General features: G+C 37.9%; 1 long non-coding RNA gene across 1 annotated transcript in view; it reads left to right on the forward strand.

Annotated features, from left to right (window-relative positions):
• The window catches only part of LOC131998859 (uncharacterized), a 36,531-nt gene extending 22,473 nt beyond the window's left edge, over nucleotides 1–14,058 (forward strand). The window contains exons 2-3 of the long non-coding RNA XR_009398897.1: nucleotides 1,535–1,593; nucleotides 13,731–14,058. This is a non-coding gene — a long non-coding RNA (uncharacterized LOC131998859). The remainder of the gene's footprint in view (nucleotides 1–1,534; nucleotides 1,594–13,730) is intronic.
• Nucleotides 14,059–18,488: the final 4,430 nt, after the last annotated feature.

Consider the following 18,488-nt stretch of genomic DNA (forward strand, 5'->3'; position numbering starts at 1 on the left):
GTAGGAAACCGAATCAAGAAGACCAGTATAGGGGCGCCTGGGTGGCTCAGTGGGTTAAGCCTCTGCCTTCAGCTCAGGTCACGATCCCAGAGTCGTGGGATCGAGCCCCACATCGGGCTCTGGGCTCAGCAGGGAGCCTGCTTCCCTCTCTCTCTGCCTGCCTCTCTGCCTACTTGTGATCTCTGTCTGTCAAATAAGTAAAATCTTAAAAAAAAAAAAGACCAGTGTACCCTTCGGGAAACCTGGGAATCAGAACATGGTACTGACTTGGCAGCAAGTACCCGATCAGAATTTCCCAAACATGATTGATCTCATTATAATGTGATGATGAAAAGTCACCACAAACTCACAAATGTAACAGGCATCTGGATCAAAGTAGGCAGTAAAACATGGTCTCAAAGAAAATGTAAGTGCTGTTGGACAGAAGCAAAAATTCATCCATACCTATATGCATAATATAGGTGGAAGATCATGGAAGACTCAACATGAATGAATGTTTAGATTACATTGGTACAATGGTCAAATCTGATTCTGCATTAACTAACCAATTGAGCAGTAGTCAGTTACCCTTCAGGTGACATAGGCAACCTCCTTTGCTTTTAGGATTGCCCACCATTTTTTTTCTTTTCTTTTTTTTTTTAAGATTTTAATTATTTATTTGAAAAGAGAGAGAGTGTGCACAAGTGGGGGGAGGGGCAGAGGGAGAGAGACAGAGAGAGAGAGAGAGAGGAAGCGCCCCCCCCCCCCCCCCCCCACTGAGCAAGGAATCAAATGCAGGACTTGGGATCATGACCTGAGCCAAAGACAGATGCTTAACCAACTGAGCCACCCAGGCACCCCTTGCCCACCATTTCTTATAGATATATTTTGCACAATAAGAATAGCAGAAGCATGGGAGCCTGGGTGGCTCAGTGGGTTAAGCCGCTGCCTTCAGCTTGGGTCATGATCCCAGCATCCTGGGATCGAGTCTCACATCAGGCTCCTTGCTCAGCAGGGAGTCTGCTTCTCCCTCTGCCTCTCCCTGCCACTTCCCCTGCTTGTGCACGCTCTCTCTCTCTCTCTCTCTCTGACAAATAAATAAATAAAATCTTTAAAAAAAAAAAAAAAAGAATAGCAGAAGCATGCTGAGTATTTTTCTTACATATATTTTTAAATGCATTTTTGAAGAAATATTGCTAGCACCAGGTTTGGGGGTTTTGTTTTGTTTTTGCTGAACCTATTAATATCTCAAGACAGTTTGGGAACATTGTTCTGTATGTCATGCAAGGCTATAAAGATTAATAAAAAGGATTTTGGCCATGTGTGGCACTTCACCTTATTTTTTTTTAAAGTTTCATGAACACTGAGAATATCCTCCAGTCTATGTGGCTGTGAGTGATCTCTACTTCTTTATAGATTGGGACATGAAATAGAAAGCTAGAGTGACCAATCAATTAATTCAGGGGTGTCTTCCTTAGAATATCACTTCTGACAAACAAGGAGAAGAGCAGCTCTCGGTATAGATCCCTAATCTGTTCCTTATTTACATCCCTAGAGCCTCTTGCCTGGTACTGGGCGTACAGCCGACACGTAATGGATGTCTGCGGGGAAGAGGTAGTATGGCCTATGTAGATACACCTGAATTCAAATTCTAACTCTACCTTTTACCAGTTGAGCAGCCATGGGGCTATTTGTCAATCTCAGAATTTGTTAATCCCATATTATACAATGGTGATAACTTGTTCCACAGTTGCAATGAAAATTAAGCAATGTTATAATGAGTCCGGTACAAAGCATGAGCACATAATAGAGCCTTAGTGAATGTTAGATCCCTTGCCTAACTTTCTATATTCTTCATACTGGAGTCAATCCTAGAAAAAATTATAAAGTGAAGTCCCCTTCCCACTTTCCCTTTTAGTACCCAAAGCTATTGCCACTTGCGGTGGGTTACTTTAGGCGAAGGCACTATTTCTGGAGTTTGAGTTGCCTCTTTTGTCATTACAGATACTTTTTTTTTAAATTGGTGACCTCTGAGGTTTCCTTCAGCTCATCATACCCCTCTTCTCCTCTCTACCAAATTTCAACTTAACCTGATAAACTAGGCATCAGGGAAAATCTACTGCATATTGCCCAAGGCTTCCAGAGGCAATTTCCTGGGCACAAGCAATTAGCTGCCCTAGGCAAAATTGCACAGTAGGCAAAGCTTTCCTCCTCCCTCTCCTGCAGTCCCCACCCCTGGTAACTGCAGGGTTCCTCAACTGCTTTCAGCCTGCCAGAGCACCTCCCCACCACCACCTACTATTTTGACTTCTACATAAGCCTCAAATTCCAAATTTCCCCCCTCTCTCTCCCTATGTAATTTCCTATTCTGTTTTGGGGGTTCATCTCAGCTAGGTTCTATGAGGTAATCTGATCTAAAATGTTCTGATTGACACCTGCATTTTAAAGAAGAATGTGCTAGCATACATAGTGAAATATTTATGGGAACTGTCTCTGAACCGTTGAACTGTTAAAATGTTCTTTGCTCACTGTAGGCTACCAGAGCTTGCTCCACCAGTTTTACCTTTTCTAAAGAAGAAAGGCCATTCCTCATACATTCGCTTCTAAAATATTATCCATTCCTGCAATAAATTAATCAATACCAGTAGAGTTCTTAGATAACATGCATGTCTTGGTGATTTTTTTTTTCATATTACTCTTTCACTATTTTTCCTCCATCTAGACAAATTGGGGTCTCAAATCGGCAGCCTAGGATTTCTCTGGGGCCCTGGATATGTTTTGTTAGGTCATTTCATTGGGCCTATCATAGATACTAAGCACATATTCTTCTTAGCCAGCAACACAAGCAGCTTAGCACTTCCCTAGCCTCCTTCACATACTTACGTTAGCTGCCCACGCCATTTGAGTTTGGGAGGCCCTACTCATTCTGTAAGACGTCCCATCCAAAAGTCATCTTTTCTATGAAGATTTGAAAATCAATCTTTTGCATACTTATGGCAAGTTAGCTCCTAGTGGCTCTGACAATCACCTTGTCTTATATACAAGGGCTCTGAATAGAACAGTTGACTGCAAATGGAGCAGGTCTCATGGCAGAGATTTCAGACACGGCATCCAAGCAGCAAGCACTCTTTAGAGGTTGAGGACCTTGTGTGTGTGTGCCCCTCAGTTGCTCAGTGTAGGATGTTACCTCCTTTACATCTTGGAGGAGGAATGTCTAGTACAGCCTAGTACCTTTTCCTGTCTCTGAAGGCAGTACTGACCCTTAGACCCTATATACACAGTGTCAATATTTATACAAATTTCATTCACATTATGCAACATCTTTTCTTTTCTCCCTCTCACATGTAAACTGAGCTGTTTGGATCATTTGGACTGCAGCCCGGACTCACTCCTTTGTTGCCTTTTCCCTCCTCTAAGCACAATAAGCAAAGCCAGCATGTCCTGCCCTCAAGTCTCCATTTCTATAACTGTCCCATGACAGTGAACATAATGACAGTAGTCATCATTAAGAAAAAATCTAGTGTTCTGGATCTTTGCTACAAGCCTACCATATAGGAACTATTCTGGTATTTTGGTAACTGAACCTCCTTCAACTAGAGGTTGAAAGGAGATAATTTTATTCTAAATCTTATTCTTTTGCAAACAGCATAATGGCAAAATTCCAGCATAATAATACTGGACATTTACATAATGCCCTTTTTCACAGGCATTCGTAGTGTTTTGCAAAATTTCTTATGCATCTTTTTTCAATATTAGATAAGAAGAGAGGGGAGATGATTGATTCTAGATGGGGAAAGTGAGATAGGTAGTCTGGACCAAAGGAAAAAAGAAGGAAGGAAGGAAAGAAAGAAAAGATTGAAAGAGAAAAATCCTGACCATGATTCCTACCTCTGAACCCAGTGTTTGTTCTTTCCACCTGTCCTTCTGATAGCAAAGGGTTTTTCCTTTCCTTGAGTCTGCTATTCAATGTCATCAAGTGAATAATGAAATGCAAAAGAACATTAAAATGGCTCTTAGAATTGGATTCAGGGAAAAGACAGTTTAGGAAGGCAGAATTTATTAAAAATGAGTTCTTAATAAAACTATTTTTAAAAGTTAAGAAATCAATAGCAAGTCAAAATTAAGGGAAAATATTAAATAACCACGAAATGAGCTGCATTTTTGTGTATCCTAATGATAGAAGATAAAGGGAAATTGTTAGCTAAAAAAAGACTAAGCTATCCTTAAATAAGCTAGAGGCAAGCAGTAATAAATTATAATTCATCTGATAAATTTCTCAAAACAAAAATACATCCAGCTTGGACTCACTAGGGATTTTTTCAGAGTACTAGATTTAGAAGAGAAAAAAAAAAGTACATTGAAACAGGAAAGTGGGAAGAGGGGAGTAATATATAGAGTGATTAAAGTCTGAGTCTGATTTTTAAAAAGGCAGTAAAAAGAACTAGTGATGTAATAATAGCCCCAGGGATTTAAAAAAGAATTTCCTCAAATATATCTAGGGGATAAGAAACACTGGAGAGAAAATAGGCCCATTAATAAATGACAAATGAGATGAAATGAGATTTTGAAACAGTAGGGCTACTGAACTGTTTGGGGTTTTTTGTTTTTTTTAATAGATCTTTTAACAAGAAAACAAAAAAGGAACTAAGGACAGAGAAGGAACAAGACTTGTCAGCAGAATGCTGATAAATAACAAGCAGGGAATTCAGTCCTTGTAAAAAATAAGGATTTTCCAAATCAGCAAACTTGGGGGATATGCCTTCTACTGGGGATAAGAAGGAACTAAGTAATTTATATTCTGAACCACTTTTTCCCTTGCATCTTCATCTAGCCGAGATGATCAAACCATAAACCCTAGAAACTGCTTTAATTTCAAATCACCTGCATTTTATTCTCACTCCTAATATCCTCAAATAATCTCACATGCTTTAATAAACATTATCTCACATTGCCAAGCACTATAGCTGCTACTATGAATACAAAGACTGAAACATTAGTGCCCTTTTGAAACTACTTTTTCTTTTTTTCTTAAATCTTTTCTAATTGTTACCTTGGGCCGCTCCATTTCTGTCGAGGACCTCACCAGCCTTTCAGCATGCACAGGCACAACCACACACATTTACCTGAAAGCATACAAGTTAATATATTTTCCCTTTACATGACATTTACCTATCTTCTTTCCTAAATTAAAGACCTAGAAACTAAATTCCCATGACCTTAAACAAGCCAATCATATCCCTGAAGCTTTCAGAAGGTCAATCAACATTCTTCTGAGAAACATTAACAGTTTTAACCGAAAAAAATAATTAATGCATCTGGCTAATACTTCAGACTTGGAGAAGGAAGGATATACAATTAGAAGTAAGTATTCCTCTCATCTTAAATCACCAGTTCCCTTCCCTAGAATCACTATTGAATTATTTATGTAGTCTCTCATATACTTTTCATATACAAACATAGGGGTATGAATATCTTTTTTTAAAAGGAAACATAAACAAGAGCTGATTTTAAATCTTGTTCTGCATTTTGCTTCTTTTTTTTTAAGTTGATACTTATTTTGGGCAGCTTTCCATATCAGCACATGGAGATCTTTATAATAGCTGCATTAAAAAAAACCCAGCTACATAATATAGAATTTCATTGCACAGCTTGCTATAATTTACTTAGCAAGTCTCCTATACTGCACATATTGATTGTTTCCTCTCTTTTACTATTACAATGAGCTATGTTATTTATGCATCTGAAAAAAGGAGATAGTAATATACTTTTGTGCAGAGTTAATGCAAAAATTAAATGAGAGATTTATATGAAACCATCTAGAATGCCTGGTGCATGTTTGGTATTTTTGGTACATGTTAGCTACATAAATGAATTGAATGAGGGCCCAAATGAACTAGCAATGCTTCCAATTTTGTTTCCCGTCTGATGTCTCCACCCACTAGAATGGCAGCCTCATGAAAGTAGGGATCAATCTTGTCTTCATTCACTGCTGATTCTCTAGAGCCTAGAACAGTGCCTGTATACAGTATATGTTAAATGAATAATTGGTTAGTGACTAAATATCACCAGCTATCATTCTTCATTTCCTCTGACCCAAGGTTTTAATGTAAAAGGGCTTATTTAAGATGAAAGATAGTGTAGGCTTTTTGCAAGTGAGATTATTAGTAATTTGAGTCTGAGAAAGGTCAGAGAACAAGTCCTCTCCCAGATGGGTGTAGGACCTCTGCAACCCAACCTGTCCAGCCTGCCCAAGCTAATCTCACTTGAAAGAAGGCTGCACGGTCAGCAACTTTTATAAGCTTCTTGGGATATCATTAAAGGCAGAAATTCTGAAAGTGATTTTAATTACATTCCGTAAATAAAATAGGTGCAATATGTACGCAGCCCTGCCTCCAAGTATGAGGCCTGGTGGCTACCCTCCTTGCCCTGGGGAGACCCTGTTAAAGTCATCGTTTGTGAATTAATCAGTATTTTCAAATATAGATCACAACACAGTTGAGGATTTCTTTATGATAACATTATACTCACTAGCACTGCTTTTTTTTTAACTTGGAGAGAAAGAATTAGAGGGGAATGTCAACTTGCCTGTGTACTGGAAGAAGAAAATAAGTTGCCAAACACTGTTTCAGCTAGGGTTTTCAGGTCAGATTTCTAGAGCCATGTGGTTGTGTATCTGGGACAACCAAGGTCTTGAACTTGAGGGTGATGGTATAACTGAAATAAATTGTGTTGGGCCTCAGTTGGCTCATTCTCAACTTGTTTTCCTATTAAGGAACACACAATTGGGAAATCACAACGCAAAGTAATTATTAGCACAATACTCTCTTCACTTCTTGCTTGAGAAATATGCACCCCGAAGTAAAGAGTGCCCTCTAAATGCAGAGCAAGAATCTTTTAAGTCCTTTTCCTCTTGCTGTCTCTCCCAGCCTCACACAGATGTAGCAGCTCCTAAAAAAACTCACCCGTAATGACCAGACCAACTTCTTCAAATCTCCAACATCCAGCCTGAGGCCTCAATCTCTTCTCCCCCACCTCTCCGATGGCATTAGCAGTCATTGTGCTTACTCAGAACATGTATGGTTTGGGGACAGTTTTCCCTTCTCGACTTCACTGCTGATTCAGACAGATATCCTTTGTTGTCAGAATTATCTCCAAGTGACTTGAAGGATTTTGTTTGTTCTGTTTTCCATTTTTATAGTATTTTCTTCTAAATAAAAGTGTTCCAGTATTTTCTTTTTCTCCATACTTTCTATTAAGTTAACATGTATTGATTTTTATAAGAAAAAAGTCTTGAATTTTGAAAGTTTCTATATGCTTATTAGAGAAATTTTAGAAAATCCAGAAAAATAGAGGAAAAATATAATCACTAAGATCACCTTGATTTTAGTGCATCTTCTTTAGTCTTCTCAACACACACACATACATACAAACTGTACTGCTCTCTATTGTTTTATTTGACATTGTATGTTGAGTATTTTCTTTTTGTTAAATATATTTCAAAACATGGATTTTAATGGCTCCTTTGCATTTTACTGTGTAGATAGATATATCATAATTTATTCATCCATTCCCCCCTGTTGTTAGAAACTAGATTGTTTCCAATTTCTTAATACTTTATAGTATTAATAAAATATTAATACTGTTAATAGATTAATAGTCATTAATCTTTTATCTATGATACTTCCCTAAAATAGATCATTTAAAATTAGAATTCCTGAGCCAAATCCTTTAAACATTTCCTGAGATTTTATTAAAAATTCCAACTACATCCCAAAATAGACTAATATAATGAATTCCCCGTATGTATCAGCACATAATCAACATTTATCAAAATCATGCAAAATCTTTATCTTTGCAGTTATTGAGATGCAGCATATTGCCTAATTGCTTTTCAAAAATGTACCAGCTTTCACGCATACCAGTGCTGTGAAGCTCCCACAAGTACTCTAACCAGTAGTGAGTATTTTCAATATCTAATTTCTGCTGGCTAATTTGGTCAGCTATTTCAAAAAGAAGTTGTCAGAATCTGGCATTCCATTGCCCCATTGAGCATTCCAGATCTTCTGTGAGTTCACTTCATTCCACGATGTGGTTTCTATCTTTCAAGATTGTCTGCCTATCTTCAGTCCAGCAAAGGAGCTCAGGCTTCAGCTGACAGTCCTCTTCGGCCTCTGGAGAATGCATGTGGCAGCAGCTCCCTCTCTGAGAGTGTACCTGGTTGTGCCCGGGGAGCCCAACCCAGCGGATCATCCCATTACTTGTCAGGACTTACTGGGAGTAATGATTGAAGGTTGTTGGCAGCTTTTAATCTCATGCTAACAGCTTCCATATGTCAGCCTTCTTCAAGGTCTGCATCTTTGCCGAATAGACTGAAATTTAGAATATGTAGTTAAACATGGCTTTTTATATGCATAATCAAAACTGGGTTGGTCTGTTTTTAGAGAAATTGAATATCTCACTAGCTTAATATTTTTATTTGATGCTAGATGTTTATAGGCAAAGAATTATTTTTATTATTATTATTATATTATAAATAATATAATGTCTCTATGGTGTACTGGAAAGATTACTAAGATGGGAATAAAGAGTCAAAGCGTGGGCTTGACTCTGTTATTAATCAGTTATGTAATGTTAGGTTACTTTTAAAATCACTTGAGATTTAATTTTACTCTTCTTAAACTTGTTAAAATCCCTTCCTGCTCTAAAATTCCACAACTTAGAAATATCTTGATATAACCTATTACTCATTTGCTATTAAAAATGCACTTTAAAAGATGATAAGTAGGGCACCTGGCTGGCTCAGTGGAGGGAGAGAGCCGTTCTTGATCTGAGGGTTGTATATTCGAGCCCTACCTTGGGTGTAGAGATGGCTTAAAAATAAAGTCTTATTTAAAATATTAAAAATATAAAAAGAACGATGATAAATAGCATGGTGGTTGTTACTATATTACCTGTAGAATTCAAGTAAGTCACCCAGTGTTGTGCTGCTGGTAAACATTTAACAACCAGCTTTCTATGGAAAAAAGCCCTGATAAATATCATTGGCCTAGTTCCTTAGTATAAACACTCCCACCATGGGTAATTTTTTTTTTTTTTTTTTGGTAAAGATTTTATTTATTTGATAGGCAGAAAGGCAGGCAGAGAAGGGGCGGGGGAGCAGGCTCCCTCCTGAGCCAAGAGGCCAATGTGGGGCTTGATCCCAAGACCCTGGGACCATGACCCTATCGGAAGGCGGAGGCTTTAACCCACTGAGCACCCAGGTGCCCTCCACTGTAGGTAATTTAAAGCTACCAACTCCAAATCACTGAGAGTAGGGCTGGGGAGAGACAGGCACAATGGCCTCACAAGCTTGTGTGAGCTAAACTAGAACACCACTGGCCCTACCTTTTTACGCTATCCCAGGTAGAATCCTTTGCACTGCTAGTAACAGAAAATCTAGCTGTTGGCGCTTTAAACCATAATTGCGTTTAACTTTTTCACAAGACAGAAAGTCTAGATGTAAGTGGTTCAAAAGTCATTTCAGCAGTTCTACCCCATCAGAAGGCTGGGCTCCTTTCTTTATTATTCTCTTGGCTTTCCTCATTGTCCTAAAGTAGGAAGGAAAAGGTAGAGTGTAAATAGGCTTTTTGTGTGTGTGTTTGGGGGTGGGGGGACAGGTGTCTCTAATTAGAGAAGGAACATTCTGCACGGGGAAACCCCAGCAGTTTCACTAGCCGGAACTGAGGCACACGTTGGAACTGAGTCACGTGTCTGTACTCAGACCTCTCACTGGCAAAGAGGATCTGAATCCTCAGGACTGGTTCAGAGCAATTGTGATCCCAACCCTGGGACTGGACATAGAGCAGAAAGGGAAAATAGCACTGATAAAGGCAAATGACAACAGGGTCTGCTACATATGAAAAGGTGTCAAGCTGAAAAATGCTGATGCTTTCAACTATCAGTTTCATTTCGATTTGCTAAGTATTGAATCTGCTCAATGGCAAGAGAAAAGAACAAATCTGTCTGTCCCTCTTTTCCCTTGATCACATACCTGAGAGTGGCTTTATAGATGATCTCTCAGAAGTCCTCTATACACTTAAGTCCATTAATATGTTTAACCTTTTCAAACTTGTGTTCCTAGGACAGTATAAGTTTTAAATGTCGATCCATATCATTGAAAGGTCCCCCAATAACAGGTCCGTGATTAAAGGAGCGAGACTGATACAAAGCAAAGGTCAAGCAAAGCTTTATTTCACGCCAAGCATCGAGAATCAAACTGAATGTTCGGGTCCACGCCTCTTACAGAGAGGATGACCTTTCTCTGCTTTACAGACTAGCTTTTAAGGGCAAAGGCCATGTAGTTGGGTCTGGCCACACACAGGTGGCCAATGAAATTGTAACACACAGAGAAAGCTGCACAGTCGTGCTAGGTCACAATAAGTTACCAATTGAACTACAATTTACCCTAGTAGATATTTAAACTAGCCTATCCCTTTGGTCAGAATTGGCACCCAAAAGGCACCCCAAGGGCGGGGCCCATACTCCTTGGTAGCTAGGGAGACAGTATGCGCCCCCACTGATTGGATATCTCCACCTGGCCTGACCCACCCCTGTATTTGGGCTTTGTTACTTGGACTGGTTTCCGGGACTTGTTTTTAAGTAAGTCCCCTGGGAGAAGGGGGACAGGGTCAGTTTAAGTTTTACTGCATAAACAACAAAATCACTGTTTAACCCAAGACAGAATCCCTCTGGCTAAATAGGCCCTTACATCACAACTTAACTTCCAAGGAAATTTTAATTAACATGACCTCTTAAATCAAGCTTTGTGATCATTTGGACACAGTAAGCAGTCTTTAATATATTAAAAAGTTTAGAGTCAACATCTAATTCAGGGCTTTGATTGTCATAATATGTTACTATGTAATATGCTTCATTTATTTATTAATAAATGCTTGGTGTATGGATTAAGTTTATAATACATGTATCGAGGTAACTGGAAAGAGTCTGACGTGGTATATTAAACAAGTCTCTGAAAGAAATTTTTTATGTGTGGAAAAGAGCAGCTTATAAAGCCAGAATATTTCCAACTTTGTCACCCAGGAGCACATAGTCTTTAAAAAATACAATTCTTGTACAAATTTTACTTCTTTAATATTATCCTATTATCACTTATACTCCTCTCATTATTTATTGGCAAATGCAAATTTTTAAAAAGCAGAAAAATGCTGCTAAGCAGAAGTAAAGCTTAATAATATGACAAATGCCATATTTTTATTTTTAGTATTTGATCATAGAACCATCATAGCTGACAGGGGTACCTAATTTGGTATTTATTTTTATTTTGTAGTGCCTACAATTATACATAATTACTATTAAATTTTAAATAATACAATAGAGGAACACCTTAAGTTGTTCAGGTTTTTTAGCTGAGGTAGCAAATGAGCCTATATGAATAGCTAAACCAGGATTAGAGCTTTCTCTACTCATTTTAGACTACTCAGCCTCCTTCTGATTCTGGCTCTGCAATATGACTAGACTGTCTAATTTAAGATGCATTATATGCTTCCTAACCCTTTATGAATTTTACATTTTATCTTTGTGATGCTTTTTTATATCTCCCATAATGCTAAACAATAGATGTCAAAAATTATTTTTTGGGGGTTTTGGCTTTCATATTACTTTGAAAAGTGTTACCTCTGTCCCTTGACTCTGACATACTGAATCTAAATCTATCAAATTAAGGAATTAGGTCAAATTGACATTTCATATAATTTAAGAAAAGCACTGCTTGAATTATCTATATTTAAATACCTCTTTAAAAATGATTGTTTAAATGCAAGGAAAAAAATCTTAGTCCAGAAAAAAATGGATTGATTTATCTTGAGTTCAGATTCCAGAATGGTAGTCTGCAAGCCAAATGAAGTCCACGAATGTATCACTTCATCTGTACAGCATTTAAAAGTCAAGAGGTCACATAAAAACCCAGATTTCTACTTTCTCTTGAAAGTCATTAAGAATTGGCAGGAATGGGGGCATCTGGGTGGCTCAATGGGTTAAAGCCTCTGCCTTCGGCTCAGGTCATGATCCCAGGGTCCTGGGATCCAGCCCCGGATGGAGGCCCACGTTCAGCTCCCTGCTCCGTGCGGTTGGCTTCTGCCTCTCCCTCAGCTCATGCTCTCTCTGCCTCAAATAATAAAAGAAAAGAAAGTGAAAGGAAAGAAAAAAATTGGCAGGAATGGGTTTGAATTTTCAGATGGAGCTGAGTGAACCTCCATCCCCATATCACTATAGACCTGGTCTCTGGTCCCCTTTATCCCTGTATAATCCCTACCATGCAAATGAACTCCACATTTACTCTCAGCACCCATACCCTGTCAGCTTCTTTCATTTAAGGCATCTACTCTGCATGTAGTTGTGCAGGTATACCCTGATAAGGACTTTCATCCCAGTTCCCTGCCAAGGCTTGTATCTGAGGGGTCTTATTGCCAAGATGGACATTTTTTCTCATTTACAGATGGGAACCCATAACAGCTCTTACAAGATTCTGCTCTATACCTGGAAAGTCCAAAGAGCAAGGATGTTATCTTGTCTCCTTTGACTCTGTAACCCTGAAGCCGGACATATAATAGGACTTTTAAAATAGAAGACAAATAAATGATTCTTGAATACATATTTCTAATTTATGCCATCTACAAAACTTTATTTGTAAGGACAGTCAAAAAATTTAAGGTGTTTTTGGAAGACTACTGACATCTTATAATCACCAGCCCACAGGGTCTGGACCTCTTTGAGTACAATTCTGTGGACCTTGTACCTCCTTATTGACTGGTTAAGTTGTTCCATTTCAAGAGATTCTATTTCTCCTATTTGCAATGTACCCTCATGAAACTGAAGCCTAGGCACTCTACCAGCCCCTCAAATCCATCTAGTCTGTCCTACCTTTCATTTACCCAGCTGTGCACCTGAAATCCCAATATGCCTTACAACTGAGTACACCCAAAATGTAACAGTAAATTCCATCAATCCATTCTCTATATCCACAAGCAAACATCCTTTACGGATGTATCCACATACGCAAATACATACAAAGATAAATAAAACTAGAAAACATTTTTGGTTCCAATCTATTTTATCCATATATCTATTTATTTATTTATTAAAGATTTTATTTATTTATTTATTTGTTTGTTTGACAGGCAGATCACAAGTAGGCAGAGAGGCAGGCAGAGAGAGAGGAGGAAACAGGCTCTCTGCTCAGCAGGGATGTGGGGCTTGATCCCAGGACCCTCAGATCAGACCTGAGCCAAAGGCAGAGGCTTTAACCCACTGAGCCACCCAGGCACCCTTATCCATATATTTAAAACATATATACAAACAGAATAATTTTGCTCATTTGTTTACTTATTTAGATTTCTCTAGGAAGGATCGGAAGGGATTTATTAAAAACATAACAAAAAACTTATTTAAAAAATCGGGACCAAGAAAAATATTAATTAGGTTAAAAGGTCATAATCAAAGATTAGAACCCATGTCCAAAGTCACAAAATGATCTCTGAGATTCTTAGAAAACCAGAAGAAAAGAAAAACAGAACTAGTTTACTGATATAGCTCTGAGAAAAATACATGCCAGTATTTTCCCACAGAAGCAACACTTTCTTTAGTACCGAATTCTGAAAGAAATTTATGATTTGTGGCAACCTGTGGGCAGGGGTGGTGGCCGGGGAGAGTCGGTGATGGAATGATGTCTTGGATAATACTCTTTACAAATGCAGGAAGCCTTCATAACATTTTCTCCGGGCATTCCAAGTGAAAGGTGAAGGTGTGACACAAAATATGACTCAGAGGAGACAGTTCTACAGATGGCCCAGAAAAAAACCGACTCAAGTAAGCAGCTTTCTGCTGATGCACTGTGATCCGAGAAGAAATCTTGAAGTGATATTTCTCAAAGGCCAAGCCAAAGACCACACATCAGCAAAACCAGGGAATGCTTATCAAAACCACACATCCTGCAGATCTACAGAGTAGCAGTCTTTGGGGATGAGTCTGGAAATCTGTAGATTTTACAAGTTTTCCAGGATTCTTAAATACATCAGACCCTAGAACCACTGCCCTAGAGCACTGGTCTTTACACTTTATTATTATTATTTTTTTGCTTGTAGGTTATTAAAGAATTTTTATGTATTTTGTATGATTTCATGTGTTTTTAGGTTGACATCTAAAATTTGTTATTGTAAGTTTAGGCAGTTACAATAAAATGTAATTTCTGGATATTGTAATATTGAAATTTTCAAATAAATCTTTTATATCACTTTAAAATGTATGCAGTTAATCTTAAAAACTCATATTCAATAATATCTAAAACCATGACTAAGCCCTTCTTTAGCCGTCAAAATTTTTATTTTTTTTTCCTTCAATGCATGTTTCCACCACACTTCCCCCACAGAATTTTATTCAAATGTAATGTATTTTATGCTTGGAAGACTTCTTTTTTTTAGGATTTTTATTTATTTATTTGAGAGAGAGAGTGATAGCAAGAGTGGGACTCCATTCCAGGATGCTGGGATCATGACCTGAGCTGAAGGCTGGGGGCTCAACCAACTGAGCCACCCAGGTGCCCCTAAGCCCCTAAAGACTTCTTTTTTTTATCACCTTATCATACCTCTCTGCAAAATATGTAACACTGTAATTTTATTTTTTACTTCTTGTAACCTTAAGATTTTTTCAGAATTGCATTGGGATTATAATTATTAGTACACAACTAAGAAAAAAAATTTTCATGAATAATTTTAAGTATAACCAATTATTTTGGAAATGCTCATATTAATTGATGGGTAGACTGTCTCCTCCCCCCATTTAATTCACATATTTATAGGTGACTATTACTTACCACTAGAATAATACAGGTTTCAGAATCAATTTTATTTATATTATTTGCTTTACATTCAATACTCACTGAGAAAATTTGTTTACACAAAAAAGTAGATAGGAATGGAAAGTGTTCTGTTACAGTAGTGTCACTGAAATTTTTGAACTCTTTCTGAATTATAAAGCCAAACCCATATAGTAATTTATCATCAAATCTCATTTGTAATAAATTTAAGCTGACAATTTGATTAGGGCATCCTTCAATTTTGTTGAAAGCAAAGAATTGGAAGCCACCTGACCTGCAAAATAATTTGCAGTCCAGTCATTAACAATCATTCTCTCCCTTTAACCCAACACCAGGATTTTGGAATTGTGGTTAGTTTAATGCCCTAGTTGAATGTGGTTAGTTCAAAACCCCCGAGGTTTTAAAAATGCATCCCCAGAACAAATCACTGAAGTAAGATTGTTTCTCTTACTTCAAGTCACCCAAGTAAGATTTCAGATGGTTGAAAGGTATTCCATTTTAACAAGAGGGAAAAATGTGATTAAGCAAAAGGAGATGGGGAAAGTGGCCAAGGGGCATTTACAGGCAGATCCATTTCAGTAAAGAGTACTTGTGAAAATTGAGGATCCAGCAAAAGACTCACTGAAAACCACCCTTGTTTCCTCATTTCTTGAAATGCCTTTGTGAAATTTCACGTACCTCAGTCTGAAGACCATTGTACTAAGTATCTGGACCCACTAAGAGAATGCACCACTTTCAAGAAGATCTCAACAATAACACAAGGAATTCAAGAGTCCTGAAATGTATCTCCATCTTCCTAACTACCAGGATTCACTCCAAATGTAGAGCATCCTAGCTTGGGACAGCTATAGAGAAGTAAAACAGACAATAACAGCCAGCACAGGGAGATGTGGGTGATCTTTAAAAGCCTACAAATTTTGCTTATAATTTTGCTAGCATTTCTCTCCTTATTTTAGTTAATGGAATTCTTATAATATCTTCAAGGGTTGAGCTGGCTCTGGGTCAGAAAGGACCAGCAGGTCCTCCTGTTTCCTCCCTGAGGAATTCTGTAATTTTGTTGCCACAACCAAAACTGAGGGAGGGGTGGATAGGAAAGCTTCTTTCTCTCCCTCCCCCTTTTTCTCCTAATATGAAAATAATTGCCTCCACTCTTGGAGACCTGGCTTAATTAGATTAATCTTATTTTTTACTGGTAAAACAAAACTAAAATGTTACTGCTCCGAGTTCTCTAATTATAGAGTAATCTCACTTTTTCTTAACAGATACTAAAATCAAATGCTACAATGTTGGATGAGGTCATTGTGAATAGCTTGTTATAAGGGCTATTTTGAGGTACCATATGAACTTCAGTGGATATTATGCAGTGACAAAGAAACAATGTTTACTTCAGAAAAACATTTATGTTTTGCTACTACAATTTATCTAAACATTGGTGAGTTTCCACAAGTTATTTCATAAGAAGTATGTTCACTGACCATAACCTCCTGTTCTTATACCTTAGACTCCTTAAATTCAACCCCTTCCTGGTTTCCCCTCTTAGCCACCAGCTCTTCATTTTCCTCCCTGAAGAGCTGGAACACCATGATCTACCCTCTCCTTGACGGATCCTCTTACCAGCATGCTCAGCCCTCTTACTCCTTGAACTTCTGCTTATCCATTCTGCCAAGTCACAGCTCAGAGTCAAACAACCATCTGTTCTCCCTACTATTGCTTCTGGCTTGCCAAGTACTGCTGGAGAAATTGTATAATTGCTGATTCATGCCATGACAAATCTGCAACTCCCAAACTCACCTTGACCTTTAGCACTACTTGGTGAGCCTTTTACTCTTGCCTGGTTGGCTTCCTTTTTCACTGCTCAGGTGCTGTTCCAAACCTCAAGTCATTGCTCTTCTCAAGTTTTCCACCATGCCTCCTGACCTAACTTTCTACTGCAGGAAAAATCAGTGTTTAACTTCCCTCCTTTCCACTTTTTTTTTTTTTTAAATAAAGATTTTATTTATTTATTTGACAGAGAGATTGTGTGCACAAATAGGCAGAGTGGCAGACCCGATGTGGAGCTCAATCCCAGGACCCTGGGATCATGACCTGAGCTTAAGGTAGACATTTGACCGACTGAGTCACCCAGGTGACCCCCTCCTTTCCACTTCTAATGGTCACCTATATCTTCACCCTCCCTACCTGTGTCCCAGAGATAATGTAGTCTATCAATTATCCCTATTTAATACTAGTTTTTGCTTTTAAGTTCTTTATTATAAAGCCTATATACATTGTTACAAGACAAATGGTCTTCTTGAAAATCATATCCAAGTTGAAGAAACAGGCATTGGAATGTTGGGGAATGAAGGGTGCTGATTGGCTACAGAGAAGAGCACATCAGAATAGCAAATGTTCTTCCCTGTACGATCATTTGCAAGCAAGGACACAAAGGAAGGTGAGTTAGGATGCTGTGCGTTCACTGTTTTAAAATTCTAACATCATTCTGCCAACCAAATTTCAAGACAAATTTAAAGAGGCCATGCTTTAGTATCACTGCCATTTTTGTTCTCTACTATTTGCTACCACCCATTTCTACAGTCTAAAAAACTAATAATAATTAGTCTACTTAGTTCCTTCTAACTGTGGAGTTTGCTCACCCTTGTTCAATCCAAACTTCATAGGAACTCCTAGGACAATCAGTGTTAATTACATTGTGCTTTAGCTGACATGACTTTTCCAATTTAATGTCATGTTACATGAGCTATCATACATAACTTACAAGTGACACATATTTGCCTTAGAAAAAGTATTTGTTGAGACTGACTAAAGAGAAGTTTTCCTATAGGAGATACTTATGGGAAATATCAGATCCAACCAGGGGCAGATCCAGTTTTTGGGGGGACCATAGGAGTGTATAATTTGGGGAATTCTGTCTTTCTAAATAAAAATACAAAATTATGGATATAAAATAAGGTATTTTATAGGCCTTTGAGAGAGGCCTATAAAGATGAAGGGCTCTGAAGTTTAAGCTTCATTAGCCTTATATAAATCAGCTCTTTCATATTTTGTATTACTTAGTGCATTATACAATCCCCAAAACCAAACCAACAAAACCACACTAAAAAGTGAACACCTGGCATGAGACAGGATCTTCAATAATATTACATTTACTTCTCATTCAGATCTTTTTATTTACCATTCTAATTTTTGCAAAAGTGGCACTTAAGACTCAAAGAATTTGGTAACTTGTTCACAGTCATCTCACTTCTCACATGGAAGCCAAGATTCAAACCAAGATCTGACAAAATAAATCTTGTGTTATTTCCACTACAATAGTCAGCCTTTAAGGTTTCCCAAAACATGACGAGGTTAGGTTTCTTTGGAGGATGTTTCTAGAAGATGCCCAGAAATGCTCAGTTAATACTTGAAATTGACATGACTTCATTCATATGAGAACTTCACAGAAAATATTGCCCTACACCTGTTTTTAAAGGCCATGAAGAAACAAATATGTGACTCTGAGTTATTTTCTGCTCACTAAATTACATAGATAAAGACAGAAGGTCTTAGGGTCTAGGAGAAATGTAGTTCTGGCAAAGAGAGAAAAATGGGGGCAGAATCAGAATCTGAAGGTAAGTGTAGAATCACAGACTCTCAGGAAAAA

This window comes from Mustela nigripes, chromosome 13 (genome assembly GCF_022355385.1).
Source record: "Mustela nigripes isolate SB6536 chromosome 13, MUSNIG.SB6536, whole genome shotgun sequence".
NCBI lineage: Eukaryota > Metazoa > Chordata > Mammalia > Carnivora > Mustelidae > Mustela > Mustela nigripes.